Source organism: Pinus tabuliformis, chromosome 8 (genome assembly GCF_031772625.1).
Source record: "Pinus tabuliformis cultivar Carrire ecotype Pingquan chromosome 8, CPIR1, whole genome shotgun sequence".
In the NCBI taxonomy this organism is placed as follows: Eukaryota; Viridiplantae; Streptophyta; class Pinopsida; order Pinales; family Pinaceae; genus Pinus; species Pinus tabuliformis.
In genome coordinates this window covers 1031277677-1031300845 of record NC_142294.1, presented here as the reverse complement: position 1 = coordinate 1031300845, position 23169 = coordinate 1031277677, and positions in this window count along the sequence as shown.

The following is a 23169-nucleotide window of genomic DNA, read 5'->3' as shown; positions in this document are numbered from 1 at the left end:
TTTTTATCGCAAGATTGAAGGGGATAACATGTGCTTGTACTATAAGTTCATCCTACTGACGAATCCGACCTAGTAAGTTTAACGAGCCCTAGGAAGAAGAAGCTTGTGTTCATCATGGTGACGAATCCGATGTTGTTTAATAGTTTAATGAGTCTGACAAAGGTGTAACTTGGTATCATTTTCATGTTTATAGAGTTTGAAAAAGATACGTAAAAGGAAACTGCACATGGTCCCCTTTCGTACATTTGTGTCTCTCGAGCCGAAAAGGTAGAAAATAATACTTGAGAGAACCACTTGACCATTTCAGTCAAGGAGTACCTTTTTTGTAAATATTGCCTCCCAGACCAAAAAAGGGGTAAAATTATACTCGGTGCATGATGTTTCAAATCCATTAATGAGTTTGAAATGACAAGGGATCGACCATCTTTTCACTTTTAAAGGGTCGGAAAAGAGCTGAAAATGGACCCCCCATATTTATTCTCTTTAACAAGTCAAAAAGGAAAAAATACTTGGCAATATTTTCATATGAGTTTAATGAGTCGAGAAAAGAGTTGAAATATGACTCATCGCCATCATCGAACATCCACTACCTATTGTTGCACAATCAAGGCAAAGCATATTATCGAGTCCTTGAGGCAAAATAGGTGAAAAATATTTACAAAACCTGATATTTTCATGAAAAAATGAATAAATTGGGGAAAAGTAAATGTATTTTTACTATTTACCATTTTACCTTTGCAGTGAAGACTTTTACCCACTTTTTCCCTAGTTTTTCTGGAGCGGATTGCGGGAGATCCAGGAGGCCAATCAACGAGCTTTCAATTCCAGGTAACAGCCGAAGCCCTTAGCTCCATTTTCTTGCTATTTATTTATGCTTTTAACCATGTTTTTGGCTTTTTAGGGAGGTTTTTGAGAAAAAATTTCACCCTCGTTGGTGTGATTTCCTGGCACGAGATCACGCTAACCAAGGGTTATTTGCATGGCCATTCACACCAATCAGTGCGACTATTTCTAAAACAGGTGCACTAGCGCTGTGGATAGGAAAAAACAAGTTTTCTCAAGAACTATCCGTTAAAATTTGATTTTTATGTACCAAAATTGGTGATTGACTCAAATAAATGGCTTTTGTAGGAGAGAAATAGCTGAAAATGGTGGATTGGAAGGAAAAATAACATGAAGATGTGGACACCTAGGAAATGAATGATCCAAATTTCCTGGAGGCTTTGAGGGCTTGCGGGCTCCTCAAATTTTTCCTTACACCAGGGATTCGGGCCTAACCCAAATTGCTTCGGTATTTGATAAGCCTTTGGGACATCAATTGTGAGATTTATGTCATTGGGGACTAGGAGCTAGAGTTGAAAACTTCAAACATTTACCATATCACTAGGCTATATCGCAGAGGTGAGCTAGTGACTTTGTATGGGTCACATTCGGTCAGGGAAAGCATATCTTCCCTACTTGCCACGCATTGTCTTGAGGCCTTGAAATCTAAAAGTGGGAAGATTAAGATTTCCAGTGTACGAGATTTGACACTGAGGGTGCTTCTCTTGACCATGAACAGAGTGGCGGGGTCCTAGGTGGAACATGATACTATCAAGTTGAAGTCCCTTTATGTTATAGAGTGCATAACTCCTATTATCTTCCACTGGGAAGAGGCCATGAAGATGAATATCAATTGCCAGTTGTCCAAGGCCAAGGTGGGAAATCTGCAGCAATTTGGCTTCGGATCAGTACTTGTGACCTTTTTCCTGGAAAGAGTGCCACTATTCCAGTATCAGTTGATTGATATTGATCCTCCTGCACCATGCAATCCGCGGATGGCCCACTGGATTCTTTTGATGCCCAAGATCATTGGGGGTCAACAGATGTCCTACCGACTAGCATTATTTTCGTGGCTATGACAACAAAAAATCATCGTGGAGGACTGTTTGTATAGCGGCACTAATTTTCATGCAGACCCAGATATGCCCTTGCCAGATGGGGAGGACTTCAATGACGAAGGTAAAAAAAACAAAACAAATTTTGATTTTGATGTCTTTTAATTGTTTTTAGTATATGCATGCTTATAAAATTTCTCTTGTGTATGCAGATGTTGGACCAGTGTGGCCAGCCAGGATGTCCCCGATAGCCAAGTGTTATCCCCGTCCTATTGATGTCGTCGCCCCTTATCAGGAAGGAAGCAATAACAAGGAGGAGATTGTGAGGAACCTCGAGGGTTGACTCATGGTATCCCTAAGTATGCTTGGATAGGAGACATGCCTCGACGGTACCAGAGGCACATAGTGGGAGCCTCAAATCAGATCTGCCGATTGCTAAGTCACGTAGTAAGAGATGTCTCGTACTATCATGACCACCATGTTGAGTAGTTCCTAGGTCCAGTAATTACATATTTTTTGAGGCCTACGTGCCATAAATGTATGAGGCCTGCGAGTTGCCGATGTTATTGTATACATACATATTATTTTTGGGGGTTTTGATGTATCAAACATTCTCACATATGTATATATGTTATATTTTCCTATCTATTATAGTACAAATGGTTTGTCTTATCTTTTACATGTTTCGCAAATGTCTGTCCAACACATAATTAGCTAATGCATCGTTACTGTATTCATGCGTCTAGGAATATGATGATATGCAATATAATCAAAATGTCTTTCCAACAGATGGATACGGAGATACATTCATAATATTTGTGGGTTCCTGATCGAATATTGCTCGTTGAGTTGAAGGACGACAAGCTATGAATCCAGGTTGACAACCAATTCTTTGATGCCCAGAGCGATGGCTTCTGATAATAGTTTGATGACTGCACTATATTCAACAATGTTGTTGGTTGTACAACCTAGGCAGAAACTTGAAGGTCAATCAACTCATTGTTAGGGTTGTAGATAGCCCATGCGGCGGATGATAGGTTTTGGGTACTTCGAAAAGCACCATCGGCAAAATCGACGTGAGGAGCTGCAGACATCTGCAAAGCACGAGAAACATAGTAAACAGGAAAGTTGTTTGAAAAATTCCACACAAAACCACACTATACAGAAATCAGTCACACACTAATGTACATAAGTAATGATGCAAGATGACCTAAGCATAGTACTTTTTGAGGTAAATCCTGTTTCGGGGCTTAGCGAGAATATTTCCTTCATAATCAATAAGTTCATAGGCTCCTTTTTGCAAAACGTGTTTTACAATATAGGGCCCGTGCCACATAGGTTCAAACTTGCCTGCCCCAAGATTATCATTGGCTTGGTCATATAACAAGACCAAATCAACCTCAGAGAAAGCGCAAGGGGAGACTGACTGGTTAAAATGGGATTTGACCTGTTTCTTTTGTGCTTCGATGACAAAGGCAGCGAGACGATGAGTCTTGTCAAGTTGTTCCGAATATAAGAGGCGTTCCTCTTGAAGTGATGTTTCAGGGAGGAGTTCAACAGCTAACTTAAGTGAAGGAATCTCACATTCGATCGGCAATGTGGCTTCTAGATGATAAACTAGCTAGAATGGTGTGAAACTAGTGGCATTTTTGGTTGAAGTTCGGTAGGCCCGTAGAGCTGAAAAAAGCATGAGATGCCAATTTGACTTGTGCATCCCAATAGTATGCTGAAGTATGGTGACCAAAACTTTGTTCATGGCTTCAACTTGGCCGTTGGCTTAAGGGTAATATGGGGTCGAGCCATCGTGGTGCAAGCCCAATGTAGATATTAGTTTTTCCATCATGTAATATCTGAAATGGGAGCCATGATCTGTGACAATGGCTTGGGGTACGCCAAACCTAGAAATAACATGGTTAAAAAGGAATTGAGCTGTCGTCTTACCATCTACTGAATATGTAGGCATCGCTTTGGCCCATTTGGTGAAGTAATCCAAAACAATGATAATGTAGCCATGCCCCCAGCCAAATGAGGGTTACATGTCATATAATTTATGCCCCATTTGGCAAAGGGACCAATGGTAATGACAGAATGTAGGTGAGTGGGTGGGGCGCACACCTTGTGTTGGTAGATTTGGCATTCATGACACTTGCGGACAACAAGAATGTAGTATTTGAAGATGGATGGCCAAAAATAACCAGTGTGAAGGATTTTCTAAGCTGTAGCATAACCAGACATATGACCACCACATGCCCTAGATTTCCAATCATTAAGAACTCTTTTAGCTTCCTCAGTCGTGAGGCATCGACAAAGAATAGAATCAACACTGACATAGTATAAAGTATCATTAATAACGCGGCAGGGTTGAGAATGATGCCGAATCCTTCGACGATCATCTTTGGTCAACACGGATAGAAACATGGAGGTTTGGAGATACACGATGATATCACCGTACCATGGATCAAGGGTGCTAATCAGAAAAAGGGTCTCATCTGGGAGTTGTTCATTTGCACCAGCATGGAGAGTTTTGGAGGGAAGGGAACAGATCAATTCTGCGAAAATAAGTGACTTCATAGATTTGGCCATAGTAAAGACCAAATCGAATTCTTGTAGGAAAATGATCCCTTTAGAATACTTGCCCACTAGCAACTGACGAGTCGGGATGTAGGTCATAGGGTTGCATTTAGAAATAACTTTATTTGTTCGTAAGAGAATATAATTCCGAAAATGTTGAACAGCCTGGACGGCAGCTAAAGCCAACTTCTCGACATGTGCATAACTTGTTTCAATGTCGAGGAGATTCCAACTCAGGTAGTAAATGACGTGTTCAATGCCTTATTTGTCATCTTGAACAACACCATAGCTCTGGTGCTAGGGGTTGCACTAGGTAAAGGAAGTAATCTTGATAATAATACGGTGGATGCAATAGAGGATAATTTATGAGGACAACCTTAAGATCATCGAAAGATTTTTGGGCTATCTCATCCCATGCAAAGGGTGTTCCTTGTTTGAGCAACCGGGTAAATCTCGTAGCTAGCCCGTCGTAGTTGGGTATAAAACGACGAAGAAAATTGGCCTTTCTTTGGAGGCTCTGGAGTTGGTGCAGTGAAGATGGAGGGGGTAAGTTTACAATGGTCTCGACTTTTAGCAGATCCATGTGAATCCCTCCTTGGAAATTGTTATAGACATTTTTGTGCCTTACAACATTGAGCATGAAATGTCCATAATCTAAGGGATCCAAAGTCCCTAAACATGTTGTTCCTACCCCTAGAGGAACAAGGCTAACAAACCACAGCAATTCACAGAAGTTCTCCACCAAAAACTGCTCAAAAAAAAGTCAATTCAGGATCATTTCAGTGGCTACACTAGCTGTTTGCGCTGAATGTCAAAGCCAACACTGGCTACCTGCATTGAATGTCAAAGGGAACACTGGCTACCTACGCTGAACGAGAGTGGACATGTGGCAAGCTCAATTCTCAAGGTGTCAAAACCCAGGAAGCTTCCAAAGTGACACTTGCCTCAGGGAATTCGACTGGTGATGAGTAAGAGGTTCCAAATCTCCAAGTGGAAGCAAGAACCTCCAAGTGGAATCAAGAACTGACAGAGGGAGAGGACACTAGTCAGATCTCAAGCTGACTCATCCTCTCTCCAAACATCTATATATGGATCTCTCCTCCATGAGATCTAGAGGCTGGAATTTTGTTATTGCAAAGAATTGCTGTTGGTTTGAGATTGGAATCATTGGGTGCTTAATGCTTTGAAGGGGGTGAAGATAGGAATTCCATTCGCTGGGAAGGAGATGTTGGATTGGAGCCCTCTGGGTTGTATCTCTTCCCAAACCTTGTTATTCATCAATAAAGCTATCTTGGTTCATCCTATATACTGATGTACTTTTTATGTATGATTGCATTAGTATGTTTAGTTTATTTCTAATCCTGAACTAGTTATGAATATGAATCCATGTCTTGTGTAGTGTTCTCTTCTTGTGATCTTGCAGAAACCTCTTGAAGCTGGGCGAGCGAGAAGGCAAGTAGCTGGGAACTCTCCAAGAGAAGAGAAGCTAGATCGAGGGACAAACGGAAGACACCGGTTAGTCCATCCATCTCTCTCTTCATTCTTAATTCATAAAGAAAGAATACTAGAATAGCTGTCTCTGTTTGTTGCTAAGGCACTGTCACACCTTAGGTGGATAGGATCATCCTGCATAGGCATTTTTCCCCACAGCAAATTGGCGACTCCGCTGGGGAGATCTGTTTAGTCATTTTATTTGTGTTTCTATCATTGTTTGTTTCATAGACTCGACAACAACAATCGAACTGCATCTGCTATTCCCTGATGCAAAGTAGACAGTTGCTGCTTTGATCCAATCACTGGACTTGTCTATGATCTGAACAATGGACTCACAAATGATTTGATGATCCTTTGTGATAGATCTTAGTACTCCCTCAAAGCATCCCTTTGATTTCACCTTGCTTGTTGCTTTTATTTGGCCTGAAACAGTAGATTAAATAGCAATATGTGACCCAGAACCTGTGGTAAACGAGAGTTTCTCCTTCAGCGCAGACCCAGTGAAGGGATTCTACATTTCAACGCAGGTCCCGTGAAGGCTACCTGCGCTGAATGTCAAAACCCCTGTGTTGAGGTTGCGCTGGACCAGTTTGCCCTTGTGCAGCTGGGGTTCTCTGCTCTGTTTTGCCTTGTTTTGATCTCTGATTTTTGCAGCCTGTAACTAGCATAGGTACCAGTCTGATAACTCCTTTTCTCTGCTTAAATTTCGCCTCCTTTTGTACAAAAATACTATGAGTGTTTTTATGTGTTTGTGACATCATTTACAGTTTTCCTTTGCATGAGTGAAATAGTCATCCTGTAGCCCTTGATTCAGATCTGTTGATTGTGATCTTAGGAGAGAGTTCATTGGCTGTTTGTAGTTGATTATACATTTACTCTTGCTTATTGGTTTGAGTTTGTCTCTTTTAAGTGTCGAAACAAGTATTCATTTCGAAAATCGTTAAGTGTTGTAATCTCTTCTACCCTCTCTGATTTCGAAAAAATAAACTTGTTTGTATTGGTCATTTAAAAGCAAATTCAAAGTTGTACAAAAAGCTTTCTTTGTAGGCATCAATACTAAGAAAGAGGAAAACAAACACCTGCATTGTGCATTTGCATCTTGATAGTTTGCATGATTGATTTAGGAAAAGTGCATTAGAGTGTGTTGATTGCTCTTTGAGAAAAGATGGTGTCTTTCTTTTCCCTTAGTAGCTAGGATTTTCAAAGTTGAAAAGATATAAAGCTTGCTTATCATCTTTAGACTGCATTTAGGAATTGTATCATACATCTCGTGGTGAACCTTGAAAGGCAAACTTCTAAAAATATCAACCTAAAATAAATTGAATGAACTTAACAACGCTTTGCAACATAACGCGCAACATAGAGGTCTAGGCTAGAGACGTGTTCCGGCGTCGTAAAGCCTGGTGAGTGTCGATCTCGTGGATGGTGGGTGATTCCTCCTGAGGGACGATAGTGCCAGTACAGATTGTACTCCCACGTACCGTCACGTATATATTGGGAGACCCCTATAGGCATAAAACCTTTATCCTTAGGAAGCCATGTCGGCCGCCCTACTGATCGCAATGCACTGAACACAGCATTCAGGAAGATCGACCGCCCGTACCCTAAAAAGTATTATGCGGTTTTGCGAAAAGTTTGGCACACCCTCTGCCTAGAACTCCAGAGAAGTTCCTTTTGGCCTTTTTCAGACTCGATAACGGAAAAAGTCCATCCGAGCATTTGTCACTTCGGGCTCGTTAAAACATCGAAGGAGACTAGAGTCATCTTTAGCTTTTTCTCGACTCTTTAAAATTGAAAAAGCAAGTTGTGTCTAAAGCGTCGTTAAAATTTATTTTAAACGGAAAAATCACCCTTTATTCCTGTGTTGATCTTTAGGTTGAAAAAATGGAGCACACCACCCAAGGAGTTCCCCTTGGTGGAAATCCTAGTCCCTTCTCCTCTTGGGGAGATGTTGGTGCACCTCATATGGCCACATTGTTGCTTCCAGGACTGACAATTGGCCTACCAGTCTGGCTCTTTTCAACCAATGTCGTTCAGAACACCACCATTCCTGAACAGTCGAGTCAACAGTTAGACCAGACCAGAGTTGCCAACCAGCCTTCTACTTCGTCTAACTCTTCCTCTCCTCCTTCCTCTTCGCTCGACAGAACTGGTAAAACAAAAAACCAAGTTCCTAAGGAGAAGAAGGAAAAGAAGAAGAAAGAGAAGAAGAAGAAGGAGCCAAAAGCGACTGGGGGCAAACAAGTGTCGTCTGACAAAAATCCACACACAGCACTGACCAGGCCTAAATCGCCATGTGTCATATGCAAGGGAGACCAATTCCACAGAGATTGTCCCTACATCCCTCGGATACTAAGGGACTAGTCTCCCCGTTTGCACAATTCGGTAGCGTCAACCTCTGATAGCCATGTTGATAGCTCACCGTCGACTAGTGAAAGTGAAGTCCCAGGACAGAGAGGGAAAGTTAGATTTCCTTGCAAACTGTGTGAAGGCGACCATGCCATCCACCATTGTCCCTTCTTAGATGAGGCTAAAAGATTTCTGGAAGATCGCCCGATTTTACGAGCGCAACTTCCTCCTGGATATCAAAAACTCCTACCAAGTCCTTCACTAGTTGAGAACCCTGCTGGCCCACCCAGGTGGTCAGTCGAAGCACCTATCATTGAAGATGAACCGTCTGGATCCATGCCTGACGAAAGTCAAAAGGTTGAGATGGTAGTTGACCCGGTTTTTCCTTCAGAGGCTCTATCTTCGAATGATACCATCGCAGAGGAGAGTAAAGACGACACCGTCCAAATTCTCTTCATCAACACAGACTCCGACGAACAAGGGGGCAATTTGCCCATTCCTTTATCGCAGGAAGGAACTTCGTCAGAGTCATACCCGACCGTCTATTCGGTCCCACCACCAAGCAACCTAGTTGTCTCGTTCGACTGGAACCAACTAGGCAGATCCCGGTTGCTAGCAAGCATACCATTCAGAATTATCGTTCAAATATACAGAATGGTAATGGCTGGCACTATCATTGATGAGGGAGAATCTGTGAGTATCCTTTCCTCTATTGCTTGGAAAGTGCTTGGTTCGCCAGTGCTTTTGCCTGAAATGAGAAATCTATCAGGATTTGATAAAGGAACCAGTCGACCTTTAGGGATCCTCCCCAATGTGCCCATAACATTGAAAGGGAAGACCGTTCAAATGAACGTGATGGTCATCCAAGGACCCTTGGATTATAACCTACTCCTTGGACGAGACTATATATATTGCATGGGGGCCCTCGTCTCCTCACTCTTTAGAGTAATGTGTTTTCCGCATGAAGGAAGAATGGTCAAGCTCGTGGACCAACTTTCGTTTCCCGGATCACGCATCGCAAATAGTCATATACCATCCCTAAATGGTCTATTCACGCAAGAAGTGTCTCAACCCACGGTCCGTCCTCCTGATGAGCGCGAGTAATCCGGGAGGATATGACTGGAACACAGGGGGCATGCGTCTTGGTCTGCTTCGGCAGGAAAACTTTGGGTATAGGGTAGGTTTCCGTGGGAGAATATGACTAGTCTATACCCTGCCCATGCTGGAAGAGGGTTATTCTAGAATAAGATTCTTTTGTCAAAGTTATGTGAGTTGGCGGGCATCGTCGCTCGCCTTTGTCTATTTCGGTAGACATTGCTGAGGAAGTGTTTTGTTTGAAAGATTAACGAGACAATCTTTGGGTAACCTGAAAGAGGTAAGCCTCTCTCTTTAAAACAATTGTTTTGAAGGAAAAGAAGTAGAGGTAACCTTGAAATCATACTTTATACCTGGGGGCATGCAAACCTTTTGGAGTGCAAGCAAAGAGCGGTTATTTATCTATTTTTTGGGTTAGCCGTTTCCTAACTTGCATAAAGAAAGGATGCAGGGCATAGCTTTGTGAGATGAAGCTCCATAAAAAATAGAATCTCAATGAGACACTCTTATCATATGACTGGGTAATCGAGCAGTTTTAGCACACAGTTCATGATCGTTAAAAAATAAACACAAGATCCGAGCAGTTTTAGCACATAGTTCATGCTCGTTAAAAAATAAACATAAGATCGAGCAAATGTTTCCACCCGCATTTAAGCTCGTTAAAAAATGAACTTCCCGGTGAATAACCACTGTGAATGTAATATCATCAGCCATTAAAGCCTTGGTCGTGTTTGCACCGTCACCTCCACTTTTCATTTGGCCGATCGTTCACCTCCATATGATTGTTTACCCATTTTGAGGGACAGCTGCGAAGAGTGATTTCACTAGCCATCCTTGTGACACTGCCGTGATTGGAAAATTCCAACCTGTACCTGGAATCTGCTGCTAACCCTGTTTATCACTCGTTCCTCAAAAGACGAGTCTTCTTTAAGCTCTTTTCAACTGACTCGTAAAATATGAAAAGATTGCCGAGTCCTTGGCCTTCCAGCTCGTTAAAGGGACAGGAAAAGATATCCCTCCTCTAGATTTTAATCTTTTTGGACCTGAGGGATTATTGCACAAAAATATCGAGCGCTTGTTTTGTTCGGCTCGTTAAAACTATCGAAAACTCATACCTTCTGTATTGTTTTATACTTTTTCGTACCTAAGGGATTAGATGACGAAAAAGGACCTTTGGAGTTGACTTTATGTACCTTTTCAGACTCTCTAAAAATGAAAAGGACCGAGTTATCTTTGTCGTTAGACTCGTTAAATGCATTAAATAGCAACAAACTTGTCTTTAGACGAGAACGAGTTTCACTATCGCTAGGCTCATTAAAATATAGCGATGGGCTTGCCCGAAGGGCAGGTTATAGAACAAGCATATGTTATCCTCCTCAAGCTTCACAAAAATAAAGAGGTACTGGTCAGCAATGACTGGGGAAAAATTGGGAGAAACTCAAGAAAAATTTGATGGTAGCAAGTCGCTCTTGAACATGACACTTTTCCTCCGTACCACAATTGGGTTGGGTTGTTTCATTCACCGGTCACATCCATGGTCTCGCCATACCATCCATATTTGGGGTAATGCTACCAATCCATCACATCAGTGTCGCCACATGTTCAAGAGAAGTCGTTCAGAAAAAGTCAACCGTGTCCCATCCATTGCCATACATTATCCTTCATCCTTTCATGACCGCCACCCTGAATCATATGTCACAGATCGTTTTCACCTCCATCAAAATCATTAGCTCCGTTCCGTGTCACTGATGTGGGATTCATTAAGGCCCTCCTTTGACGGATCGCTTCTTGTCAACATCAGCTCATTATCCAAGAAGTTGATCTAGGAACAACCCCTTCAGTACTTTGAAGCTTGCATGCCTCAATGGCAAGTTTCTCACTTCCGGCGACAGGTATACATCAATGACCTTCGACCGAAAGATTTTGCGTGGTGTTCGACGCCAAGTCCTTTATTCACACCACGTGAATTGTACTGCAGTACCTTGAGGGTCATTATCATTATCGATGATTCCTCTCGCGCTTGTTAATGTTTTACATCATTGACCGGTAATCAAGCGATGTCTTTCCATGTTCGACTTCAGAACATTTCTCACATGGATCGACTTGTACTTAGAGTAAAGATCGAACGAGTTTGAAGACCCCGGATCTAGTTTCATCCATCCGGGCTGCGATATATATATATATATATATATTCAGGAAAGATAAAGACATTGACATGTACATCATTGCAGCAGATAATCATCCTACTCAAAGGATGATAATTTCATCAAAATTATCAGTCTACTACCAGACGATTGTCTGTTCTATGTACAGAAAAATGAATTTATAAAGCTGAGAATGGGAATGCCCGCCTCAGCTAGATCATGAAAGCAGTATGAAAAATAATGTATTGTATTGTATCTTATTACAGGTCTCCTCCCAGCATTGGATGAACTTCGGATCCCCCTGATAAAGCATTTCACCCGATAAACAACCTCATACTTTAGGGGGCAACTGTTATAGACATTTTTGTGCCTTACAACATTGAGCATGAAATGTCCATAATCTAAGGGATCCAAAGTCCCTAAACATGTTGTTCCTACCCCTAGAGGAAGAAGGCTAACAAACCACAGCAATTCACAGAAGTTCTCCACCAGAAACTGCTCAAAAACAAGTCAATTCAGGATCATTTCAGTGGCTACACTAGCTATTTGTGCTGAATGTCAAAGCCAACACTGGCTACCTGTGTTGAATGTCAAAGGGAACACTGGCTACCTGCGCTGAACGAGAGTGGACATGTGGCAAGCTCATTTCTCAAGGTGTCAAAACCCAGGAAGCTTCCAAAGTGACACTTGCCTCAGGGAATTCGACTGGTGATGAGTAAGAGGTTCCAAATCTCCAAGTGGAAGCAAGAACCTCCAAGTGGAATCAAGAACTGACAGAGGGAGAGGACACTAGTCAGATCTCAAGCTGACTCATCCTCTCTCCAAACATCTATATATGGATCTCTCCTCCATGAGATCTAGAGGCTGGAATTTTGTTATTGCAAAGAATTGTTGTTGGTTTGAGATTGGAATCATTGGGTGCTTAATGCTTTGAAGGGGGTGAAGATAGGAATTCCATTCGCTGGGAAGGAGATGCTTGATTGGAGCCCTCTGGGTTGTATCTCTTCCTGAACCTTGTTATTCATCAATAAAGCTATCTTGGTTTCTCCTATATATTGATGTATTTTTGATGTATGATTGCATTAGTATGTTTAGTTTATTTCTAATCCTGAACTAGTTATGAATATGAATCCATGTCTTGTGTAGTGTTCTCTTCTTGTGATCTTGCAGAAACCTCTTGAAGCTGGGCGAGCGAGAAGGCAAGTAGCTGGGAACTCTCCAAGAGAAGAGAAGCTGGATCGAGGGACAAACGGAAGACACCGGTTAGTCCATCCATCTCTCTCTTCATTCTTAATTCATAAAGGAAGAATACTAGAATAGCTGTCTCTGTTTGTTGCTAAGGCACTGTCACAGCTTAGGTGGATAGGATCGTCCTGCATAGGCATTTTTCCCCACAACAAAAATGATGAAGCTGAGGATTCGCCTTGATTCTATGCATAAAACACATTTGTGTGGATTTAACCGGATGTTGTAGTGCCTGCATTCTAGAAAGATCTTCCGAAGGTGGTTTGGGTGATCTTGTTTCTTATGAAAATGGGCAGGAAGGTCATCCAAGTAAAGCTGGACAATGTTGGAAATGTCATGAAACACATAGGAAATTGCCCAGTGAAATGTGGCCCCAGCATTTTTTAGGCCAAAAGGGAGCTTCTTTTATGTGAACGTACCCCATGGGCAGATAAAGGAAATCTTCTCTTAGTCATCTGGTGCAATATTGGTCTGGTTGTAACTAGAAAAACCATCCATAAAGGAAAATATCTCGCTCCTGACACATTCATCAATGATTTGATCAATTAAGGGAGTAGATAGTTGTCTTTAGGACAGGTACGATTAAGAACTTGATAATCCATGAAAATGTGGATCGTGCCTTGTTTTTTATTCACTGGGACAATGTTGGACACCCAGTCTGTAAGAGGAATGGGATAAATGAATCCAGCTTTTAGAAGCTTTTTGACTTCACCCTTAATAGTAGCAGCCTTTCTAGGGTGCACTAAACGAAGCCATTGGCGACCAGGTTTCACATCTGGATACATTGGTATTTCATGCACCACAATGTTTGGATCAATGCCAGGCATTTCTTCATAAGACCATGCAAACACGTCACGAAATTCCTGAAAAGGACGAGTATATGTCTTGATCTCATTTGGAGAACAAGATACCCCGATATGAACATGTTCAACGGCACCGGGTTTGATAGAAATGTCAATTGACATCGTTTCGGTAATATTACCTAGATTTCCTTCTGAACATACTTCATGAGTAACAGTCGGTGGTGGAAATGGAGAAGAGGACTCTTCAAAAGAGGTAGACATGACTGTCAGGCGAGGCAGGAATGAGGAGTGATGGTGGGTATCGATCCATGGTGGTTCCTCGAGAGACATGATTTTCATGATACCTTCATCGGTGAGGAAGGTCTCGACTAAGGCATTAGATGTTTCCAAAGTGTCAAACCAGGGGGTTTGAGAATACATATCGAGAGAATTCTTTGAGATATGAGAATCTAAGGTTGCAGAGTTCACATCCGAAACAATTTCCACGTAATTGACTTCATCGGGAATAAGCATCATGACGTCATCCCAAGCATCAACCAGATCTGGCACAGGTATGACCTAGGGACCAGATTTGACCGAGATCATGTTGATGGAGGCAACATGAGGAGGTGGGAGTGGAAAAATCCCCATTAAGGCAGAATATTTAAAGAGACCTACCCCTACACTCTCAAGGGGAGCACCTGAGTGATTGACATATGGAACATTGCCATCAGACGAGGAAGAGGCAAAGAAAGACAGTTGATCAATGGTGACAATCCTCCCTTGATGGGGAAAACAGATCACACGAAACAAAGAGGAGGCCATGGCATGCATGACATGAGTCCAACATCGAATGAGTAGAAGATTATAATTGAGATTGGCATCAACAATCTCTACTTCGACTTCCACTAGTTTTCCTTCCATGATGATGGCTGCAGAGCTGTAACAAGGGTCTCTTTCACCTCTAGTTATGCTACATTAATAAGTCAATCCGGGAACGCTTTGTTATTGCAAAGAGTAACTCAATCTGAGGCTATTCATCAGAGTAATGCTTAGTAGTACAGTGTCTAGAAAATACAAGAGTAAACGGCTGCTAAACCTATGACTAAATTTCTTTTAAAAAGAATAAAATCACACAACACAGTTTATCAGTCAAGGGTACAGAAGCGATAACCCATCCCTCTAGAAACTGATGGAAAGGAAAATAGAGCATGGACCATAGGTCTGGGAGCTAGGCAGCGACTTGCTGAGGCTCACTACAGCCTTAGACCTTCTCTCACACCAAAACAATAAATGCAAATAACTGGAACGGCAGAAAGTAAAATGGAACAACAAACAGAAAATGGAACAACAAATCTGAAATGGAACAACAATAAATGGAACAACAAGAAATGGAACAACAATTCAATAAACTAAATCTTGCGAGTTAGACTACGCTTTCTCTATTGAATTAAACTCACATCCTGCAATCAAATAGAAATCTTCTCTCTAAAGCAACTTCAATGAATTATACTTTATGGAACAATATTCACAAATGAATTATGGAACAGTAATCATCAAACGTATATACACAACACACTTACTATAGAAATCTGACGATTAAAGAGAATATGACTATGTTTCCAAATAGAATAATATTACTTCCGGATTCCAATAACTGAGATTTCAAATGAATCCAATACAACAATATTCAATATGAAGGATTTATTACAGAAACAGCTGGCTTAGACTGCAAACATGAAATCAACTCCGAAGAGATTCACCCACGCAATACAGAGTCACGACATAAATCTTCTTCGAAAGAAACCATTAATGAATTAATTGTAACAGAGCATGGAATAGCATATGAAAAACATATCAGATTACCGAACTGTAAAGATAAACAAATCACACAGAAACCAAATTATAATGATACAAAAGCAAGTTCCCTTCGGAGCCGGGCCCTTAGCTTCCAACGGCACACTGCCTTAGGTTACTCCAGACGCAGAGATGAAATAAACACCAAGTCTTTTGTATTAAAACATCAACAGATGTACAGCAAAACGAGTCTTAGTGAGAGTCGATAATCAAAGTTGAATCTGGAATTCACAGTTACATATATGAACAACAAGTCCTCTTGCTTAACACTGATGTCCCTTTTTATAAGAGTAACGGCAGAGGTATCTACGTAACAAAAATAAGCAAAACAGTGATCCCTCAGGATCTGATGAAATAAACACCAAGTCTTTTGTATTAAAACATCAACAGATGTACAGCAAAACGAGTCTTAGTGAGAGTCGATGATCAAAGTTGAATCTGGAATTCATAGCTACATATATGAACAACAAGTCCTCTTGCTTAACACTGCTGTCCCTTTTTATAAGAGTAATGATGGAGGTATCTACGTAACAAAAATAAGCAAAACAGTGATCCCTCAGGATCAAAGATCCTGAGGGATTCGCCAAGCCATTAATCCTTTACTTTTCTTCCCCTGCTCCGCTGAGTCGATAATCCTTCTTCCTTTCCAGGGTCGTCTTGCTTCGATCTGTTCGATCTTGTTCGCATCCGGTTCCCTCCTAAAGGGACAACAGTTATTGCTTCTTTGTCTTTTCCTTTCGAATGGCAATCCTTTGTTTCCACCCTTTCCTGCATGGAAAAATAACAATTATCAGCGATTAAGTTTTCCATGCTAATTCTCACACATTCTATTAAAATTCTTTATTTCTTTAAGCTCATTATGCAAAAAGGGTTACAATTGTTACTGAAAAGTCACTAAATTGTTCGTCAAAAACATACCTTTCCAGTGCTCCACACACCCTCCTGCTTACCCTGTTTCATGCCCTCATGAAAACATTATAGTTGACATGCAAAGCGGTAAGAGAATAGGCTGGAGAGGGAACCTCGTGTGGAGGCCTACAGCCGTGATGAGAAACTAGATCATCAAAGAACTGATTTGTTTGACCTTCAGGCATTTCATACAAGGCCTGATATCCGGGTGTAGGGTGCCAAATAATTGGACTACGAAATCGATACCCTAACCAGGATGGCCCTGCTTGCAAAATACGCTCGCCATAAAGGTTCAATCGGCTGGCAGCTAGCTCAAAATTTTCATATCTGAATGGTTCCCTGAGCTGGATGTTTGGGTTCGAAGTCTGGTATCAAAATTTTGCAGCATCGATGGCAAGGTCTTTAATAGTCAGAAAATATTCCAGATTTTGTCGGATTAGGTCCTCGTGCATGGGTCCTAATGTCTCCATAACACTCGGGGTTCTCATATGGTTCCTATGTGCTCTCCATAACAGTATTGGGTCTCTAGGCTCGGCTCTTACCCACAAGTCTAGGCTATTTTCCTATCTCTGAAAAGTGTTATAAGCCCTGAGCCATTTTAGCTGATTAACCCCGAAGGAAACAAAGGCTTGCAATTGGATGTCCCCAACAAAAGGGCCAGGATTTAAATCAGTTTCCTGGTCTAGCACGAGGTTATGCAAGTAAAATTCACATAATAACCTTTGAACCTTAACTCCATAATGCTTGCAACAATCTATGAAATCATTAACAGTATTGATTTGTATAGGGGCACCTGCCCTGACAGCTTTTATCTTTAATCGTAAATATCGTTCAAGCAAAAATAAAGCATAGTTTTTAGCAGGGGCCCTACAGGCCAGAACGTCATTATACAAAGAACACATAGTGTCCATCTGCCTAACAACAATATCTAATCGACGAGTTACCTTTGCAACCTTTTCTTGCTCCTTTTGCCAGCCTTTGAAGGCCTGGCTCTCAGACTGACTAATATCCCGAAGTTGCTGTTGCAATTCTTCATATTTCTCCCGGGGGACTGTTTGTTCCTTCAACTGTTCAGCTTCTTGCTGAGCTTGCTTCATCATCTTGTGCAAGGTTCGTGTTTTTGGATCCTTTTTCCATAGGGTCGTAGAGGTCGGGAGTTTTACCTGAACCTTTTTATTATGCTGTTTGGAGTTCAGAACCCGAATCACCCCTGAGGGCGATGCCTCTGTTTGGATCTCCTTATTCTCCTTTTCTTTCTTAACCCGAATGAAAGGTTGCTGTGGTTCCTCTGTTAATGGAACATCATCCTGTCCCTCTGCCCCAAATGGAACGGCAGTCTGTTCTTCATTATCAATTGGAACAGCAGTCTGTTCCTCATCGTCAATTGGAACAACAGTCTGTCCCTCAGCGTCATTTGGAACAGCAGTCTGTTCTTCTGTGACAATTGGAACAACAGTTTGTTCCTCAGTGTCATTTGGAACAGCAACAGATCTTCCAATCGGGTTTCGACCAACAGTGCGACTGTAAGTCCTTCGTCTTCTTGTTCTGCGGGATTTTGCTGCAGTGGTCCTCTTTCTTTTCCTTGTGGTCCTTTGTATCCTCAGAGTGGCTTTCAAAATCTGAATTTGCTGTCGGAGCCGGGCTATAGTGTTCAGCAGCCTCTGCTGTTTAGTCCTTAATTTCTTGATTTCCCTTGCTTCAGCAGAGGGTTTGCGACTGGCCCTTAAATCTGCTCCTATTCTATCTAGAGTTTCTTCTGGTGCCTTGGGAGCAGATTGTTCTCGGTTGGTGTCCCTTATTTCTTCCTCATGAATGGGCAGGTTTTCTTCTCCTTCCTTTTCTGCATGTGAACCCTCAGGTATGTCTTCCTCTGGAGGTTAATCGGGAGGACCTGCTGGGCTGGAGGGTTGGCCATATTCCCCCAAACTGGCCAGGATTGCGGCCAATTCTTCTTCGCCCATAGGGTCTCGCAGCGGGCTGCTTTCTGGCTGTATTACTTCCTCCTCCCGATTGTCCTGTTCAGTGTCTGCCTTAGGGCGTTCATCTTCCGTTTCTGTTTCAGAGTGCACTTCTCTCCCCTCACCTCCTCCTCTGGCTTGCTCAGCTTCGCCCCCAGATTGCTCAGCATTTTCTTCGGAAGGTACTCCTTCTGGTTCTGGAGGTTCGTCTATGATCTCAATTGGTTGGCTGGTGCTTTCTCGAATCTTTTCCAGCCTCCCTCGAATTCGAGCTAGCCGGACTGATTTTCTTGGTTTCTCTGGTTGTTCAGGTGTGCAAGCAACAGGTTTTTCTGCTATCACTTCTCTGCGTTTTTCTGGTCGCTCCGGTGTACTTGAAGAATGCTTTCGTTTTGGAGCAACACGTTTTCCTGCTGCCACTTCTCTGCGTTTCTCTGATCGTTCCGGTGTGCTAGAGGAAGTTTTAGGTTTTGGGGATGGTGCAGCCAATTTCCCTTCAATCAATGCAACGAGCTCCTCCCAGCTGCTCTGCTGTTGAGTGAGACTATGGCTCACTATCAGTCGAATTAGTCTATGGTGGCTAATAACTACTTCTACGTGCTGTGCCATTTTCAGGCTTCGGGCCGCATCATGCAATAGTGAATTTAAAAGTGCAGGCATATTTACAGAACATTTCTCTTTCAAAACAGCTAAAAGTTTAAGATGGCGTGGTCTTACCACGTCCCTCCTTCCTTCGCACGTAATGTAGCTCTGTACTATCCTTGCTAGTTCGGTCCAGGGTTCTCCTAACGTTGCTGGCAGAACTCCCTTCCCCTTTACTGTCAAGCTTTGGCCTTCGTCCTGAAAAATCTCCATAATCTTCTGCAGTCTTTCTTTCTTCAGCGTCCATACAGGTCCGGTGGCTGGTAGGCCTAAGACTTCTACAATTACATCGTCAGTGACCGTTATCCGCCTTTCTCTTACTATGGAGTGGTCCTCCTGCAATTTTTGCAGAAATTCCAACGCCACTGTCCCGTTTGATTCTTGTAGGCGACTGAAATAATTCAGTCATCCAGCCTTTTCCAGGATCTCTCGGGTAGCAGCAGAGACTGTCAATTCTTGAGGTTCGCTTCGTACTGCCTTTCCTCCCATGGTTCTACTAAGGATTTTCAATGGAACAACAACTGCCTGTGCTGTTTTGGGATGCAGAGAAGGTGATCGTCGCGGAAAAAAAACAGAGTATGCAGCAAAAATGGATTGCGGATGGCAACTTTGCGTAAAATAGAATTATCATACCGTTAAACCATGCCATACTTTCGTACACTATCTACCCCGAATGGTGTGCTGACACGTAACTCGTGGAGTAATGAGATTACCTTCCCCCCCGCGATGTGATAGGCTGCCCCAGCCGTCAAATAGAGGAGCAACAGCCATCGTGTAACCATTCATAAAATAACAGCATATAGAATTACGCCATGTTTTAGATGGACAACGAAATACCGAAATCGAGGAAAAAAGGTGGATCGCGTTTTACATAAGAGCCTGCGTAATATGATGCGAGGCCGGGGGATGGGACGTCTGTCAATCGTACGAAATCCCCAGAAGTCATTATCAGTTCCCTTGCCATGATTGGTAGTAATGAGTGTTCGTGCGATATGTTCATCAGGAAATAAAATATGAATTATTCATAGGATAGAAGAGACGAAGAGGTATTAATATCATCCCTGTTGGTGTAACTATTATGACTTCGATACCATTAACAGAGCTCTGCTGCTGACAGGTGTTCATAACCTTGGCAGAGTTGTTTATTTCACCCGTGGAACCATGATCCTGTATGTGAATAAAAAGTGTTTTGTCAAAACGCAGGCCATTATGCTGGCTTGGTAACCAGGTAGCCATAATGCCATTCACAAGGAGGGTGTGAATTGTGGGCAGGACGGCTCGTGATGAGACCCCCTGTTCCAAGGTCTGTTTATTTAGTGTACCTTTTGGACCATATCCCTGGTGTGGTGGCCATGTTGGGAATGCCACTTCGCTTCCAACCTGATGATCATGGTAGGCTGGCTCTTGATGAGACCCCCTATCCTGCATTTGACAATTAATAATCCATATTGATTATCATTTCTTTCTTTGCAAAGCACCTTTTTCTTATTTATTTACACATAAGGGTGGTTCAGCACTCCTTAAGAGTGGGAATGGTGGAAGAAGTCTTATCATCCCAACAAGAAGATATAAATCCTCTGTTCTTATTCCTGTGTAATAATCAGAGAAAGATTTTTAAGGAGATCGCCATGATAAAGATAACCAACCAGGACAATGGGAATAAGTCAATGACAATGGTGATTAGAAGTAAAGTATGTCCCTCCTTTTGTCCTCTTATCAATACTAGGCTCTATAAAGATAGCGATTTTATGATCTGCTGACTTCGGCATGTTGTAATTGATGTTCATTGCATAAGTATATAGTTGTATCTTAAAGATTGGAGAGATCACGGGCAGAAGCATCCTTAATATGAATCATCACTGAGAGCAAAGATATGGCTATGGTATTCCTTTTGAAAGAGAAGAATCCATGCAAACAAATAGTTGGGATGCCGTTCTTTGAGAAGAAACAGCCTAAGATCATGAGTGTTGTCTGCAAAAACTCTCAACTGTTGTTCCTTTTGAAAAGGAACAACAATAACTCGCAAATGCTGTTCCTTTTGAAAAGGAACAACAAAAACACGAAATGTTGTTCCTTTTGAAAAAGGAACAACAAAAACACGAAATGTTGTTCCTTTTGAGAAAGGAACAGCAAAAACACGAAAATAAGCAACTATTGTTCCTTTTGGAAAAGGAACAACAATAACTCTCAACTGCTGTTCCTTTTGAAAAGGAACAGCAAAACCCCAAAAATGTTGTTCCTTTGGAAAAGGAACAGCAAAAACTCACACCTGCTGTTCCTTTTTGAAAAAGGAACAGCAAAAACACGATGAAGCAACTGTTGTTCCTTTTGGAAAAGGAACAAAAAAAACCCAAAAACGATGTTCCTTTTGAAAAAGGGACAGCAAAAACACATAAATGCGGTTCCTTTTGAAAAAGGAATAGCAAAAACACAGAAATGCTGTTCCTTTTGAAAAAGGAACATAAAAAACACAGAAATGTTGTTCCTTTTGAAAAAGGAACAGCAAAAACACAGAAATGTTGTTCCTTTTGAAAAAGGAACAGCAAAAACACAGAAATGTTGTTCCTTTTGAAAAAGGAACAACAAAAACACAGAAATGTTGTTCCTTTTGAAAAAGGAACAGCAAAAACACAAAAATGCTGTTCCTTTTGGAAAAGGAACAACAAAAACACAGAAATGCTATTCCTTTTGAAAAAGGAACAGCAAAAACACGACAACAAGCAACTGTTGTTCCTTTTTGGAAAAGGAACAGCAAAAACATGCTGACTGTAAAAAGCAATCTTAAGAAAGAAAGATCAAAGAAATATTAAGAAATCGTATATACAAGAACTTATGTATAGGTAAAAAAAAATGTGTTCCTTACTGAACTATAGGTGAGGAAGGTTTTACTTCCTCTCCTAAAATTTCCATGTCAGTGTCTTGACGTAGCTGCTCACAGAAGGATTCCCTAGTGAGTGGCCTGCGATAGAGACGAACTTGGTGGCCATTTACCTTGAATGCATATCCAGAACCATCGATTGTGATGAGGGTAAGGGTCCCATTATCATGTACTTTCTGGATCTCGTATGGCCCCAACCAACGAGTCTGCAGTTTCCCCGGGAAATCCTGAAACCGAGAGTCATATAACAGAGCCCAGTCTCCTTCATGAAAGACTTTATTCTTAATAAGTGCATCATGCCATTTAGCTCGCTGCTGCTGAATAAGTGCTGTGTTTTGTAATGCAGAGAGCCTTATTTCGTCCAGTTCATTAATCTACTGTAGTCAATTGATTTGTGCCTCACTTAAATCTAGGCCAACTTCCTGTGCAGTTCGTAGTGTTTGGATTTCGAATTCTATGGGGAAAATAGGTTGTTTCCCAAACACTAATTGATAGGGTGAATAACCAGTGGTGCTTCTCCAGGTGGTTCTATAGGCCCAGAGTGCTTCAGGTATTCGGGCGGCCCAATCACGCCTATGTGAAGCAATGGTTTTTGTTAAGATTGATTCTATTACCTTATTGCTACTTTCTACTTGCCCATTCGCCTGCGGGCGATATGGGGTAGTAATTTTGTGCTGGACGTGATAATTGTCAAGTATTGCAGCTAATTTGTTTCCGACAAATTGTGGTCCTCCATCTGTGATTATTTCTCTCGGAAGGCCATATCGTACAAACAAATGGAACAGGAACTGTATTACCGAATCTTCTGTAGCTCTAGGCAATGCTTCGGCCTCAACCCATTTGGTAACATATTCTGTGGCTACCAAAATATATGTTCTCTGATTTGATGATGGGCTGATGGGTCCAACGAAGTCAAGAGCCCATCGTTCAAATGGTTCAATAACTAATTGTGTCCTCAAAGGAATTTCATCGGCTTGACCAGGTCGTCCTGCTCGCTGGCAGCTGTCACAGGCTTGAACAAATTTCTTTGAATCCTTAAAGATTGTAGGCCAGTAGTATCCCGTCTGCAATACTTTATGTGTTGTTCGTTTCTCGGAAAAGTGTCCCTCATATTGTCCATTATGACAAGCTTTTAATATGTCGAAAATTTCATCTTCTTGGATACACCTTCTAATTTGCATGTCTGCCCCTGTGTGGAACAAATAACCCCCGATCCACGAAAACCGAGTACTCTTCTGAACAATCTGCTTACGTTCATTAGGGGTTAAGTGTTTTGGTAGCTTACCTACTCCAAGGTAGTTGGCAACATCAACATACCAAGGTGTTTGAACAGCAACAGAAAACAGGTGCTCATCGGGAAATTGGTCT